We start from the raw sequence: 13500 nt of genomic DNA, 5'->3' as shown, positions 1-13500 counted from the left end.
AGCACAAACTGTCGCTATTGGACAGTAACAAAACAAAGCCCACCCCCCCGTAACTAATTAATATTCATTACTCACATTATTCGCTATTGGAAGGTTACCAAACAACGCCTGCGTAGGATAATTCATATGCATGAAGCTAGGCTTTGCCATTGGAAGGTTACCAAGCAACGTGAGCGCGACCTTCTTAATATTCATAAGCGTCGCCCTAACCATAGTAGCATTCGTAATTTCGCTTAGTTCGCAGTCATTGGACGAGTGTAGAGGAGGGAGGGGTGACATACAGCAACTTTCAACAGCACACTCACTCACTATCGCGTTTAAAACCTGCCGCAGAAGCGGCTTTGAGTCTGCAGGTCAGAGGATTACCGATCCCGCAGCATTATTTAGACCATTTTTACACCGGTTGTCTGGATGAGGAACCTAACCTACACGCATTTGATGTTGTTTTTATAGACTCAACTCTTCTTAGTTTGATAAAAATGCAAAACAACTACAAAATATAGTGACATAGAATGCCAAACAAACTAGAATATGATGATTATGATTTTAAAATGTAAAAGTATTTAGTTTAGTTAAGTTAGGTTTTTCATAATACTCTAATATTCAGAATGTTGCTTAGTCAGAACGGGTTTTTCAATAGCTGATTTTTTTAAAGGTGCACTCTGTAATGTTTTGCAAACAAAAATGTCAAGAAAATGAAAAGCACTTTCAGAAGAAGCTGTTTTTATTCTACATGGAGGTCATGGACCAGTCATGTCACAAAGTTGTCTGAGTTGCTGATATTATAATATTATGGTTGTGTCCGAATTCAATTGTTTAAAAAAGTATGTTCTATACTGTATTTAAATGCTTTTATTATTATTATTATTTTATTATTATTATTGCAAACAATTCAAAGATGACATTAATGAAATATACTGTATAAATGTAGCTACAAATACTGAATTCGTCATGATGTCATTGTCATGTGACACTGCCATTCCTCTCCCGTGACTTCATGGATAGTAAAGTGTCCAATCTCGCCAGAAGTAGCAGGTTATCCATGGTACCTTTCAGCTACTGTTTTATGAATGCTGTGAATTCGACATTCTGCTTTTTTCAAGTACAGTTTTTGCCTGTTATCCGCCTTATTTTTAGCACGAATGTGGCCATTTTGAATGTGCAAAGGCTTCTGCTGTCACTCGCTTCCAGTTATTTTATCTATACAAAAACAGTCTGTTATGCTGCTCGATATTGCAAACTGGTATTTGCTATCATAGGCTACTATTTTAATGAATTATAATCATAAACTGGTTTGTAGCGCAAATAGTTTTACTGCACTTATTCTTCTAATTATTTCCCTATAGCGGCTAATGAATCAGAAGTCTTGTATATTCAAAGAAAATAGCTTACTTCTGTTTTGCAAAATAAGGTGGATATTCGGTTGTTAAGTCTGACGTCACGCGGCAGCGCTTCCGGGTCCAAACGCTGTATCTCATACCACAAGAAAACAACAAAAGGTGCTATTATACACACAGGATGTGGTGTAATACTACCAAAAAATTATAATCATAACCTTTATCTCCATACCAAAATCCCAGATGGCCAGACAGTGATTCATCTTTTATAAATCGTTAAAATATTAATGTCTGTGACGCTGTGAGCACGGAGACTGTTGTGTAGACAAAGTATTAAAATGTTAAATGTTTAATATGAATAAATAGCGCTCATAAACAGCCGTCGAGATGGCATTCTCAAGCGAAACGAGTCGAGGCTTGGACCCAGAAAGGGCGTTCCTTACGTCACGACTTAACAAGCGGATAGGGAAGAATGCATATTCGGATGCAGCCAAAGTTTACTTTATAGCACTTCCAGCCAGTGCTCAAATCACTTTACATATACACAAGAAAACCAGCCAACCACACAATATAAAAATAAACACAGTATAACTTTTCCAGACACAACAACAAATCTGGAGTCAATAATCCAGAGAGATAGTATGGATCAGCATGTGTCCGTTCATCCAAGTCGAATTAGTCCAAATAAGCATAAACACAGTGATGCACAGCTCTCATTACACAAATTTAGGACGAACACAAACAAAACTTACTGAATGTATATTTAAAGATTCAACCTTTGACAATGGCCACCCATACATGCCCTAATCAGCATTTGAGACTGCTAGTTATTCATGTATTATGCATTTATGTTTCCTCTTTCTTTTCAAGAATTGGAGGGAAGTCTGTTGCAGTTCTTCTTTCCCGAACATTTCGTAGTTAGTCTCTCTCATAATGTGACTAGTTTGCAAAGAAGCTTAAAGATTATAAGAAGTCCGACCCACTCTAAGAACATCCCTGTTTCTGACCCACATTTTGAAATCCTGACCCACAGAGTGCCAGAAAGACGTTTTATAACAGCCTGTAATTACCCTAATGTTTGTTCTATTTGGAACACAGATGCTTTATTTTTAGAATACAAACTTCCATGTTTATAGCATTTACTTATCAATCAATTCCCAATTTATGAATACTTAGCATTTTGTCAACACTGACGGTTACCACATACTGTATCTAGCAATGCCCAGTTTTAAATTTGAGAATTTTTGGAGAATTTTCTTTACACTTATAACAAGATAAGACACTGCGGATTAAGGAGAAATCTACAGGATAAATGCATTTTTATTGCTTTGGGTCATATGGAGGAAACCTCTTAAAAGAGACAATCCTTTGACTCAGCAGCTCTGTGGAGCCTCTGGGAAGAGATTATCCTGCGGGCTGAGTGTTGTGGTTATGCGATGACCACTGTTAACTACGTCCGTGTCCACTAATGGCGACCACTTTATCCTTTTCTCGAAACCACGTGGACTTCTGGGTCCTCCCCTTGTTTCTATCACAGTAGCATTTGCGACAGGAATGCAGATAAAGCTGTGGCTGTGTAATCCTATTCAATTTTAAAAATGTCGAGGTGTAGAGACATGCCTACATTTGTTTGCAGTACTTACAGGGCTTTACCTTCTACTTCAAACCCTTGTGCAGCAGAAATATTAGAGGTCCGTGCCCCCGTTTCCTCCGAACAATTGGCCTAATCTCTTTTAATGTGACCTGAATTTGGTTCAATACATTTTGATGTGGATTTTTATAATAGTGATTTGCAAATCACATGGGTCGTAATCCTGGCTGCCTTTGCTGAACTGTGCTGCATTCATATTTATCCAAAGTAATAGATGACACGACCCGTAGTTTCATTCGAGCTGCCGGTGAGGTATTAAAGAATTAGTATTTTATGTTTTAATCCTCAATGAATGCGTACTGGCGGGACAGGGACTGCAGCACGTGTGATGAGATGAGAATCATTTATGATTACAGTAGGCCATTATGTGGAGAGGAAGATGATAAACACAACACATTTCTTTTAAAAGACAATGGGCGATTTTAAAATATGCAATGTTGATGAATGTTAGGCTAACACAGCTGCAGAAATCACTTTTTTTAATCAGAAATATCCTAACATGTCGAAATCACTTTTTTTAGTGACCCTCTGTTGTGAAAATCAAGCTTTTAATGTTGTTTATATGTCTCTGTGGTGTTTTAAATATGCTTTAAGACAAATCATGTTGAAGAAAGCGATACATAAATCGCATGACCATTCTAGTATATTCTTCCTTTTCTTCTTCTGAATCAGTTTCTGGTTCAAACATACAGTGCACAGCATAAGTGAGTACACCCCCTCTAAAACTTCTGAGTCAGCAATTACTCAATTACTTAGAAGACATGTAAGGGTTCTTTAGAGATATAATGTTCCAGCAAGTCTGCTTAATAAATTACCAAAGAAGCATGTCAAAATTATTCAGGAAAATAAGATTTTCTTATCAAGGTGATCAAATATTGTGTAGCAAAAATGAGTACACCCTCCTAAAAGTTACTGAATAAAATGAAATAAAAGTTTTCTGGTGTAAGTTTAAGACAATGTTTGATCAACAGGTAAGTATGTTGAACCAAAACATTTAAAGAGAAGTAATTTCTTGACAATTAAAAGTGTTAGATAGCCCACTGAATCAATGCTGACAACAATGAAACCACTTGAGAGAGAACAGTCAGGAGACTTATTTCTTAGCACAAAAGAGGACAGTGGTACAAGAGGATTACCAAATAATTGTTTTAAGTGTGAAAATATAGCAAAAGTAACACAGAAATTCAAAAACAATGGACTTGTGACAAGGCCCCTGAAATAATCAGGCCTTCATTTTAAGCTTTCATTTAGTGATGAGGGATTTTTTTTTGCTAGGAGAAATACCAAGCGAGTGTCTCAGAGCCAGCAAAAGCTATTAAAAGAGTGACTGTTTATCTCACAAGGAAAGATGCAGCCTGCAGAAATGACATGCATGGTTGTTGTTCTCACTGGATCTACCTACTGTAGGACTTTTGAGCACCTGTGGGGGATTCTGTAGAGATGAGTTGAGCAACACTCCCCATTAAAGATCAGGGCATTTAAGGAGCTCATCATCCAGGAGTTAAACAGGACAGATGTGACAATTTGTCATGAACTTGTACACTCCGTGCCAAGAAGGGTCAGAGCAGTATATTCAAAATTATGGAGGGCATACTAAGTGCTAGAATATTATACATTTGTTGAATTAAATGTAAGGTGTACTCATTTCTGCAATCCTTAATTTAAACAAAACTGGCTAATTTACTTATTTTATGGCTATTAATGACATATATTTCTCAGTTTTTATTATGTATATGTTTAATACATTTTAGTTTTGCCATCTTTCCATTAATTGTGTTAATGATCATAAAGAAAACACATATTTTGTATTTGTTCAGAGGGGATGTACTCCTTTATGCTGTGTACTGTATATGGCTGAATTAAACCAATGTTCACTGAAAACCATGAAAAGTGTGGTTCAGTTCATGGACATTAGAAAAACATATGTCTTTTCTGCAAGGTTCTTGCATTCAACAAGACTGAAGAAGAGAAAAGAAAAGGAAGAAACTTGCATAAAAGAAATATGTTTTTCTAATGTCCATGAACTGAACCACACTTATCATGGTTTTCACTGGATGCTCCCTCTTCTGATAATAATTTTTTTTACATCAGGCATCAGTTCATTTATGGGAAACTGACTCACATGTTTACAGGTAGTCTGCATTTTGCATTACCTTAAAAGGACATGATGATTGTATCTGATGTGAGATGGTGGGTGTGGATAACTAAATGCATGGATTAAAGCCTTATCTTTACACGAGCCAGGAATCCATGTATGAAAGAAGTCTCTTATGCTTATCAAGACTGCATTTATATCAGGAATACAGTAAAAATATGACTATTGTAATATATTTTAAAATGTACACTCTAAAAAAAAACCGTAAAAATAGGGCACAGTGTACTGTATTAATTTGACTGAATTTTCCACATTTATTTTTTATTGGTGTTTTACCTGTATTTTGAATTTTGAACTTTATTGCATTGTGTTTTAGGGTTAACGGAAATGTCCGTAAAATTACTGGATAATGATAATGTTTTTTTACAGTGTAATTTTTTCCTGTGATCAAAGCTGAATTTTCAGTATCATTATTCCAGTCACATGATCCTTCAGAAATCATTCTGATATGCTGATTTGATGCTCAAGAAACATTTTGGTAACACTTTATTTTACAGTGTCATTGTTTCACATGTAGTTACTGTAGTAATAACTATAAATTATGTAATTACATGCAATTAACCCTAAACCAAACCCTCATCCTAACCCCAACCCTATAGTAAGTACATGTAGTGAATTATTATTACTCACTAATTAAATGTATAATTACATAGTAACACGGACACCTTAAAATAAAGATTAACCAACATTCTTATCAACATTTTTCCGTGTATGTCTATAGGATTTTTTAATTAGTTATTCATTTTTGCCAGTTTTATTGTTCAACAGGTTAAAAAAATCATCTGCTACACAATTTGATGTTTCTTATCTGTAACACAAATGGTGTAACTTGAGTTACACGCAGAATAAGTTTAATACTTAGATTTGTATTTAAATGACCAATAATAATAGGCAAGAATAAAATAACTGTTTTGTAAGGAATATGTGTTGCAAATGAGTGTGGAAGCGTATAAGGCTATAGATATGTCAGGCCTGTTCTTAGTATAAATCGTTTGATATTACTCTGGCCTGGAAATGTCCTGTAGGTTTATTGGATTCAGTATTTCCTGCTGTGGACTGTATGTTTGAGAGGGTGAGGTCAGTGTTTGTGTTTCTGTGAGCTGTGGACTGATTACAGATAGATAATCACAGTCACATCTGATGTCAGATGTAGGTTAGTCTGTGCATATATGCTCTGCAGTATTGAGTAGTTCTTTCTTTGTCCAGGTAGGACTTTGTAAATGCTGAGACCTAAATCTTTTTCATACCACTTGACAGACACTAATGAGAGAAAAGGATATAAAGGAAACAGGGACAAGACTAAATCACTGTTATCCCCAAGCTCTCAAATCTCTCCTCTTCCTAGAAGTCGCAGGACAGTGCAGTGAAGTTTTGACCTGGTGTCACCTTCCTCTGAAGGAATTAGACTTCACCGAGACATATGGCCAGCTTAATTAATGAAAGTCCCTGTTATCACTGCAACAGACCCTCACTTGTTCATGTAGGAGTGTTTGTGTGTGTGTGTGTGTGTGTGTGTGTGTGTGTTCTGATTCTTAGAATTGAGAAGCAACATTGTGTAAAATATACAATATAAATAGACTTGTTTTCAGAGAATATATCTTAAATTTCTTATTTGAGGCATAAAGGGATAGTTTATACAAAAATGAAAATTATCCCATGATTTACTCACCCTCAAGCCATCCTAGGTGATATATTCTTTTGGACGAACACAATCTGAGATATATTTAAAAAATATCCTTAGTCCTCCAAGGTTTATAATGATTGTGAATGGCAGCCCAAATTTTGAAGAGAAAACAAATGCACCCATTCATAAAAAAAATGAATCCTTACGACATAAGAGGTTTAATAAAAGGCCTTTAGTTTTTGCATTTTTTGTGAGAATAATATTCATATTTAAAACTTTATAAATTCAAATAACTATCTTCCGGTGGACGACCGTACGCAGAATGTGCAAGTCGACTTGCGCCAAATGAGTAATCCACTGACGCGATGTATGACGAGGATGTAGAAGTATTGTAAGCTTAGACGCCTCTCATGGTTTAAACAAATAGGGCTGTGCAACAAACTCAAGCTCCTCTTCTCTTATATCAAAATCCTGACATTTCTCTTTAAAATTTCTCGTTTTAGACTTCTAATTCGGTGTTTTGTTTTGCTCTATCCTCTGCGTCTCCGCATTCGTCATTGCGTCATTACGTCATGTCAAAGGTTGCTCTTCCACCCAAACCGACTTGCACATTCTGCATACGGTTCTCCGCCGGAAGCTAGTTATTTGAATTTATAAAGTTTTAAATATAGATATTTTACTTACACAAACGCATCCCTTTGCTTTAAAAGGCCTTTATTAACCCACTGGAGTCATATGGATTATGGATGGATGCTTAGTTTTTATTTTTTATTTTTTAAACGCGGCCCCCCATTCACAACCATTATAAACCTTGGAGGACAAAGGATATTTTTAAATGTCTCTGATTGTGTTCGTCTGAAAGAAGATAGTCATATACACCTAGGATGGCTTGAGGGCGAGTAAATCATGGGATCATTTTAATTTTTAATTTTAATTTTTAAAATTTAAACGGAAGAGACAGATACAGATAACAGCGTTGTCAAAAAGATCCCCATTCACACGGATCCACAAAAACGACTAAAAATGTATTATTTTGATGCCAGGCCAGTAGTTGGCGATGTCACTTTGTAAAGAAAAACTACGTAATGTGCATGACATTACCGTTTTTTACAAATTTATGTTTCTTTTTTTTCTTTTTTTTTGTTTACATGGGGACGATAACATTATCATTCTCAATAACTTGCACTTTGAAACCCATTTTCAAATGTTTGCGCTTTCAGGCCCAAAAAAACGCTGTTGGCTGTGGATCTGAACGCAGCTCTAAAGTCTACAGCCATCTCCCATGGCAAGACCGATGTTTCCTTGGTATTTCCTGAGGAGTGAGATCAGACATAACTGTGGCCTTTGATGTTCTCTGCTTGACGTCCTGTTTGGGCGAAGTTGCCATGGTCTTTGTATGTAGCTTTATTTGTGCACCGAAGTGAGAAACAGCGAAGGTTAAAAGCAACAAACTCGTCTTTTACAATGTCTTATCTGGGATGAAAGTTGCTCCTGTTGTTCCACAAACACTTCTGTCCACACCCAGCAACAACGCACCATCTGATCGCTCCTCACATGCCTCTAAGCTCTTAGGCTTTGTATTCCTCTGTAAACCCATTACGCTGTGATACAGATTAGGTTCATGGACAGCTTGACTCTTCCTCACCCCTGACACACGATGAACCACCCTCCCCTTCTCTTCTGGATTTTATCAGGCTTTAGTCAGATATACTGTACATCGTCAGTTCAAAATATATGTATCTTTCATGGTGTACTACAAATATGGATATTTTAAGTTTTTAGTTATTGTGTATGATTTTTACATTTACTGAAGAAAATATGAGTGGATGCCATTCCCAGAGATCATTCCCAGAAGCTGCTATACGCAGGGTGCTTTCCTCACGTTTCTATCCAGTATGTTGGTTGCCCAAATCAAAAGTCCATCCCCAGTTCTGTTCCCTAGTTATGACTTGAGTATCTTTGTCAATGGCAAGAAGGTCTGATCACTTCGTTATTTAAATAATGGCAACAAGCTGCATGATTTTAGGAATCATTTATGTCTGTATAGCACAAAGCGCAAAGGATGAAAAGTGCTGAAATTTAATACTCAAGGGTTTGTTCAGATCCCGAACACTAATTATAAGTGACACTAAAAGTGACGCTTGCCTTAGCAAACACCTCTAATGAGAGTAACACAATAAAGGACACATGTGGAGACATTGTGTGATTATTTTAGGTTGGCATCATGCTGAGGCCTGTCATCTTGTCAGATCATTCTGGGAAACATCAGCCTGAGGGACCCACATGAGGCAGGTCCTGTCTGCCCGTCTCGGGCTGCAGGTGTGGCCTAATCCTCGGTGTCTGCTTCTATTTTTGCCTGTGCCTGAGACAACTGATGCACTGGGGGGAAGTGACATGTTAAAATGTAATTTATTCCTGTGATGGAAAAGCTGAATTTTCAGCATCATCACTCTAGTCTTCAGTGTCACATGATCCTTCAGAAATCATTCTAATATAATGATTTGCTGCTCAAGAAACATTTATTATTATTATTGATGTTGATAACCGTTTTACTGCTTAATATTTTTGAGGAATATAAAGTTCAAATGAATTAGAAATATCAATTTTTTGTCACATTATAAAAGTCTTTACTGTCATGATTTGATTAACGCTTACTGACTCCGAACATTTGAACGGTATACAAAACAGTTACCGTGATTTTACCAAGACATGTTCCTGGATCAACATATTTTATTGATCCTGGAACAACATTCCTGTCCGAAAAATTAGTCCTTACACTATCCCTACCCATAAGACATTCCTAAAACAAGAGGGAAATGATGAATAACAAAGAATAAATGCTGAATAACACTGACATAGAAGCACCTAACCCTGGTTGTAAGCCTAAACTTGACATAAACTGTAAACTTGTCCCTCAAATCTGATTGGTTGATTGGAATGTTGTTCCAGGATCAATGTCGATCCAGGAACATGTTGTACTCTCTTCACGTTCACCATATAAAATATTAAAACATTTTGCAGAATGTGCTGGTCATTGTTTTCCATTCAGATACATTCAGTACAGTGTGTGAGCTATATTTCAAATTGCATGGAAACATGGAGCCACTATATAGTTATTGAAAATTTCTCCTTGGAAGAAAAGTATAAAAAAATAATAATATGTGTTTGGAACAATATAAGGGTGAGTAATATGGGTGAGAACATTTTTGGATTTTTTTTTTTTTTTTTAAGTATATTTGGCAGTGGAAATCAAATTTTAAGCCAACAGTGCATATGGCTTTTTTCATGGTACATTTTATGACCGATTTTTTTCCAAACATCATGGCCTACCCCAGCCTGTACGGTTCTTCAATAGGAGCCAGCAGACCTTTGATTCACTGTAAATGATGTAATCACCGGCGGCGATCCCGTTGGTACGTTATTTACCCTCATTTGAGGTGTGTGGCGAGCCAGAAGTCTCCTGATAAGCATCTGTGCCTCCCTGCGCTAAATGAATAATCTCCTCTCTTGGAGGGTGTATCCTTGATTCAGTCTTCTTGGCTCTGAGATCTAAATAAACTAGAAGGGACAGAACAACCGCTGTTTGTCAGATGGAACTCAAGCACAAAGATAAAAGCTGTAATTGCCGGATTACTCTTGTGTAAAAAAACATCCAGCCTAGCCAAAATGCGGATTTTGTAATTCATCAAGAGGTATTCACACAGACACTCGAGTGGAAGCACGTATACAACACAAACACAAATATGCAAAAATGGCACGATTCCACATGCGCGTCACACCACTTTGTTCCTTTAAGCCTTGCAATGCTCAGAGACATTCCTCGTGTTAGTGAACCTGACCGACCCTGGCACGCGTATCCAAAGTGAGATCCAGGGGTTGCGGTATCTTTGACTCAGAAGAATTAAGCCACACACAAATTTTGGCAGCTGTGTGTATCTGCTGTTCTTGTTTCCTGTCAGAGTCACAGCCTCTCATAGGCCTGCCGTGTATTATGTGTATAAGTGAAGAAGGCTGACCTGAAATCAACCCCGTAATATAGCCATTTCAATAACATCCCCTTCTGCCATCATTCTTTAACTGTGTTTTTAATGGCCCACATTATATTTTCCTATATTGCCCCATGAGGGTTTCTAGTGCACATTCCCTTCCGTCATAAAATAGGTGGAGTTCCAGCGCCGTGGTCTAAGAATAACATCCTGTTTTTAAGTGCGAGGGATTCCTGTCACTCCTTTGTTGTGGCCACCTCTCGGTCAGAGCGCTTCCTGTCTGATAAAAACACCAGGCGGGATCGCATTGTTCTCTGGTCCGCTCCCAGTCTGCTGATCTGCAGTGGCCGGCGTGAACCTTTCCCTGCGCCATCATCATCATCTCACATAAATCATTCAAAGCACTTTCAGCTGGTCAACGTTTGCAGTTTTTGTGAGGGCCGCAAGAGCAGCGCATACCACTATAATCCGCTCTCATCTAATCCACTTACAAATATATTGGGTTTAAGGCTGTTTTATTGTATAAGGGAAAACCTCTTGGCATTGCTGATCCCTGCTGTTCACATTCTATTATGTCACATGTTCATTATACTCACTGCTTTCAAATGATCACTTTTTTATTGAGAGAAGGAATTATAAATCACCATTTATTATTTACTGTAATATGGTAAAGGTGAAGTTTGTGGGTTTTTTTTTTTTTTTTCAATGTTTATATATTTTCTCCTATCACAGTGTAATATGACGAGATGACTAAAAGGCTTAAAACGTACTCTGTGCAAATATGCAAAAAAAATGATTCAAGTGCAGCTAAGCTCATTGGGTGTAATTTCAAACTGAACTGCCCACATCCTACAGGAAGTTGAACTGAAATGTAAATCGAACTGAGAGAAAGAGATATTTACTAGTTTACAATTCAAATAAATTCAATCTATTATGCATTCTAGGAAAAAAGTCCTTCCACAAACGTTACTCTATTAAATATGATGAAATATATAAACTAAATACACATAGGTGGCATTGCACATCCATCCATCCCTTTATCCATCAATCCACAAATTCATCCATCCCAATCCATTCCATCTCCATCCATCCACGAATCCATCCATTCATCCACGAATCCATCCATCCATCCATCCATCCATCCATCCATCCATCCATCCCCATCCCACCCCAATCCATCCCAATCCATCCATCCATCCATCCATCCATCCAATCACCTCCCATCATCCATCCATCCGATCACCTCCCATCCATCCATCCAACCATCCATCCATCCATCCATCCATCACATGCCTCCCCATCCCACCCCAATCCATCCCATCCCAATCCATCCCATCCCTCCCCATCCCACCCCAATCCATCCCAATCCATCCATCCATCCATTCACCTCCCATCCTTCCATCCAATCACCTCCCATCCATCCATCATTCACCTCCCATCTATCTATCCATCCATCCATCCATCATATGCCTCCCCATCCCACGCCAATCCATCCCATCCCATCCATCCATCCATCCATCAATCCATCTATCCATCCATCATCCATCACATCCCTCCCCATTCCACCCCAATCCATCCATCCATACATCCATCCATCCAATCACCTCCCATCCATCAATCCATCCATCCATCCATCATCCATCACATGCATCCCCATCCCACGCCAATCCATCCCATCCATCCATCCCCATCCCACCCCAATCCATCCCATCCCTCCCCATCCCACCCCAATCCATCCCAATCCATCCATCCATCCATCCATCCAATTAACTCCCCATCCATCCATCCATCCATCCATCCATCCATCCATCCAATCACCTCCCATCCATCATCCATCCATCACATGCCTCCCCATCCCACACCAATCCATCCCATCACATCCGTCCATTCATCCATCCATCCATCCATCCATCCATCCATCCATCTATCCATCCATCCAATCACCTCCACATCCATCCATCCATCCATCTATCCATCCAATCACCTCCCTATCCATCCATCCATCCATCCATCCATTCCATCAGAACATGAAAGCCATTCAAAATTCAATTCTGCAAACCCTGCTAGTTATTCAAGCTCAAGCTTTAGAAAGTGCAAACAATCATTTTTGCAATTCCGTTTGGCGGGCCAAAATTACACTCGTCACCTTTAAGCAAAATGTCCTTCAAAGCATTATATTAGTCACATTTCCTGTTCCCTCTGAGATAAAAGGTCTTCAAACTGAATTGAATATAACAAAAATACAGTTACCAGGGAGACCATAACCACATGTCCTGATTAAAAGGTCAGTGTGCGACTGAGACATACTAAAAGACCAGGGAGATCCATTCCTGTTTCATCTGACACAGCTGAAATCCTTCCCGCTGAACATTTGCTGATTTGATTAACATACAATTACACGGTGAACGGTGGCCTAAACAGCTTAATGCAATCTAAAATCTGAACAAGAGAGCAGACCTGCATCTAAACTTCGCATTATCAACTCGTTGTGCCTCCATATAAATGCATTCATTTTGAAGGTGAGGGTGTTTTTGCACCTAATGTACTGTGTGCAGCTTGAATGCACTGTACGGTAAAAGCATCTACCTAATGCATAGATGTACACATAAGTGGTTTGATATGTGTACACACTTCATGCTGAATTCATGCTCAGGCTGCAGGTCTAAAACACCCGGCATTGTTGTAAAAATACAGAGAAGAACAAGAAGGCAGCACTGTGGAGATTCTCCAAAGCAAATATAAAGTGG

Source organism: Ctenopharyngodon idella, chromosome 3 (assembly GCF_019924925.1).
Source record: "Ctenopharyngodon idella isolate HZGC_01 chromosome 3, HZGC01, whole genome shotgun sequence".
Classification (NCBI taxonomy): Eukaryota; Metazoa; Chordata; class Actinopteri; order Cypriniformes; family Xenocyprididae; genus Ctenopharyngodon; species Ctenopharyngodon idella.
Note: the sequence above shows the minus strand (reverse complement) of the source record.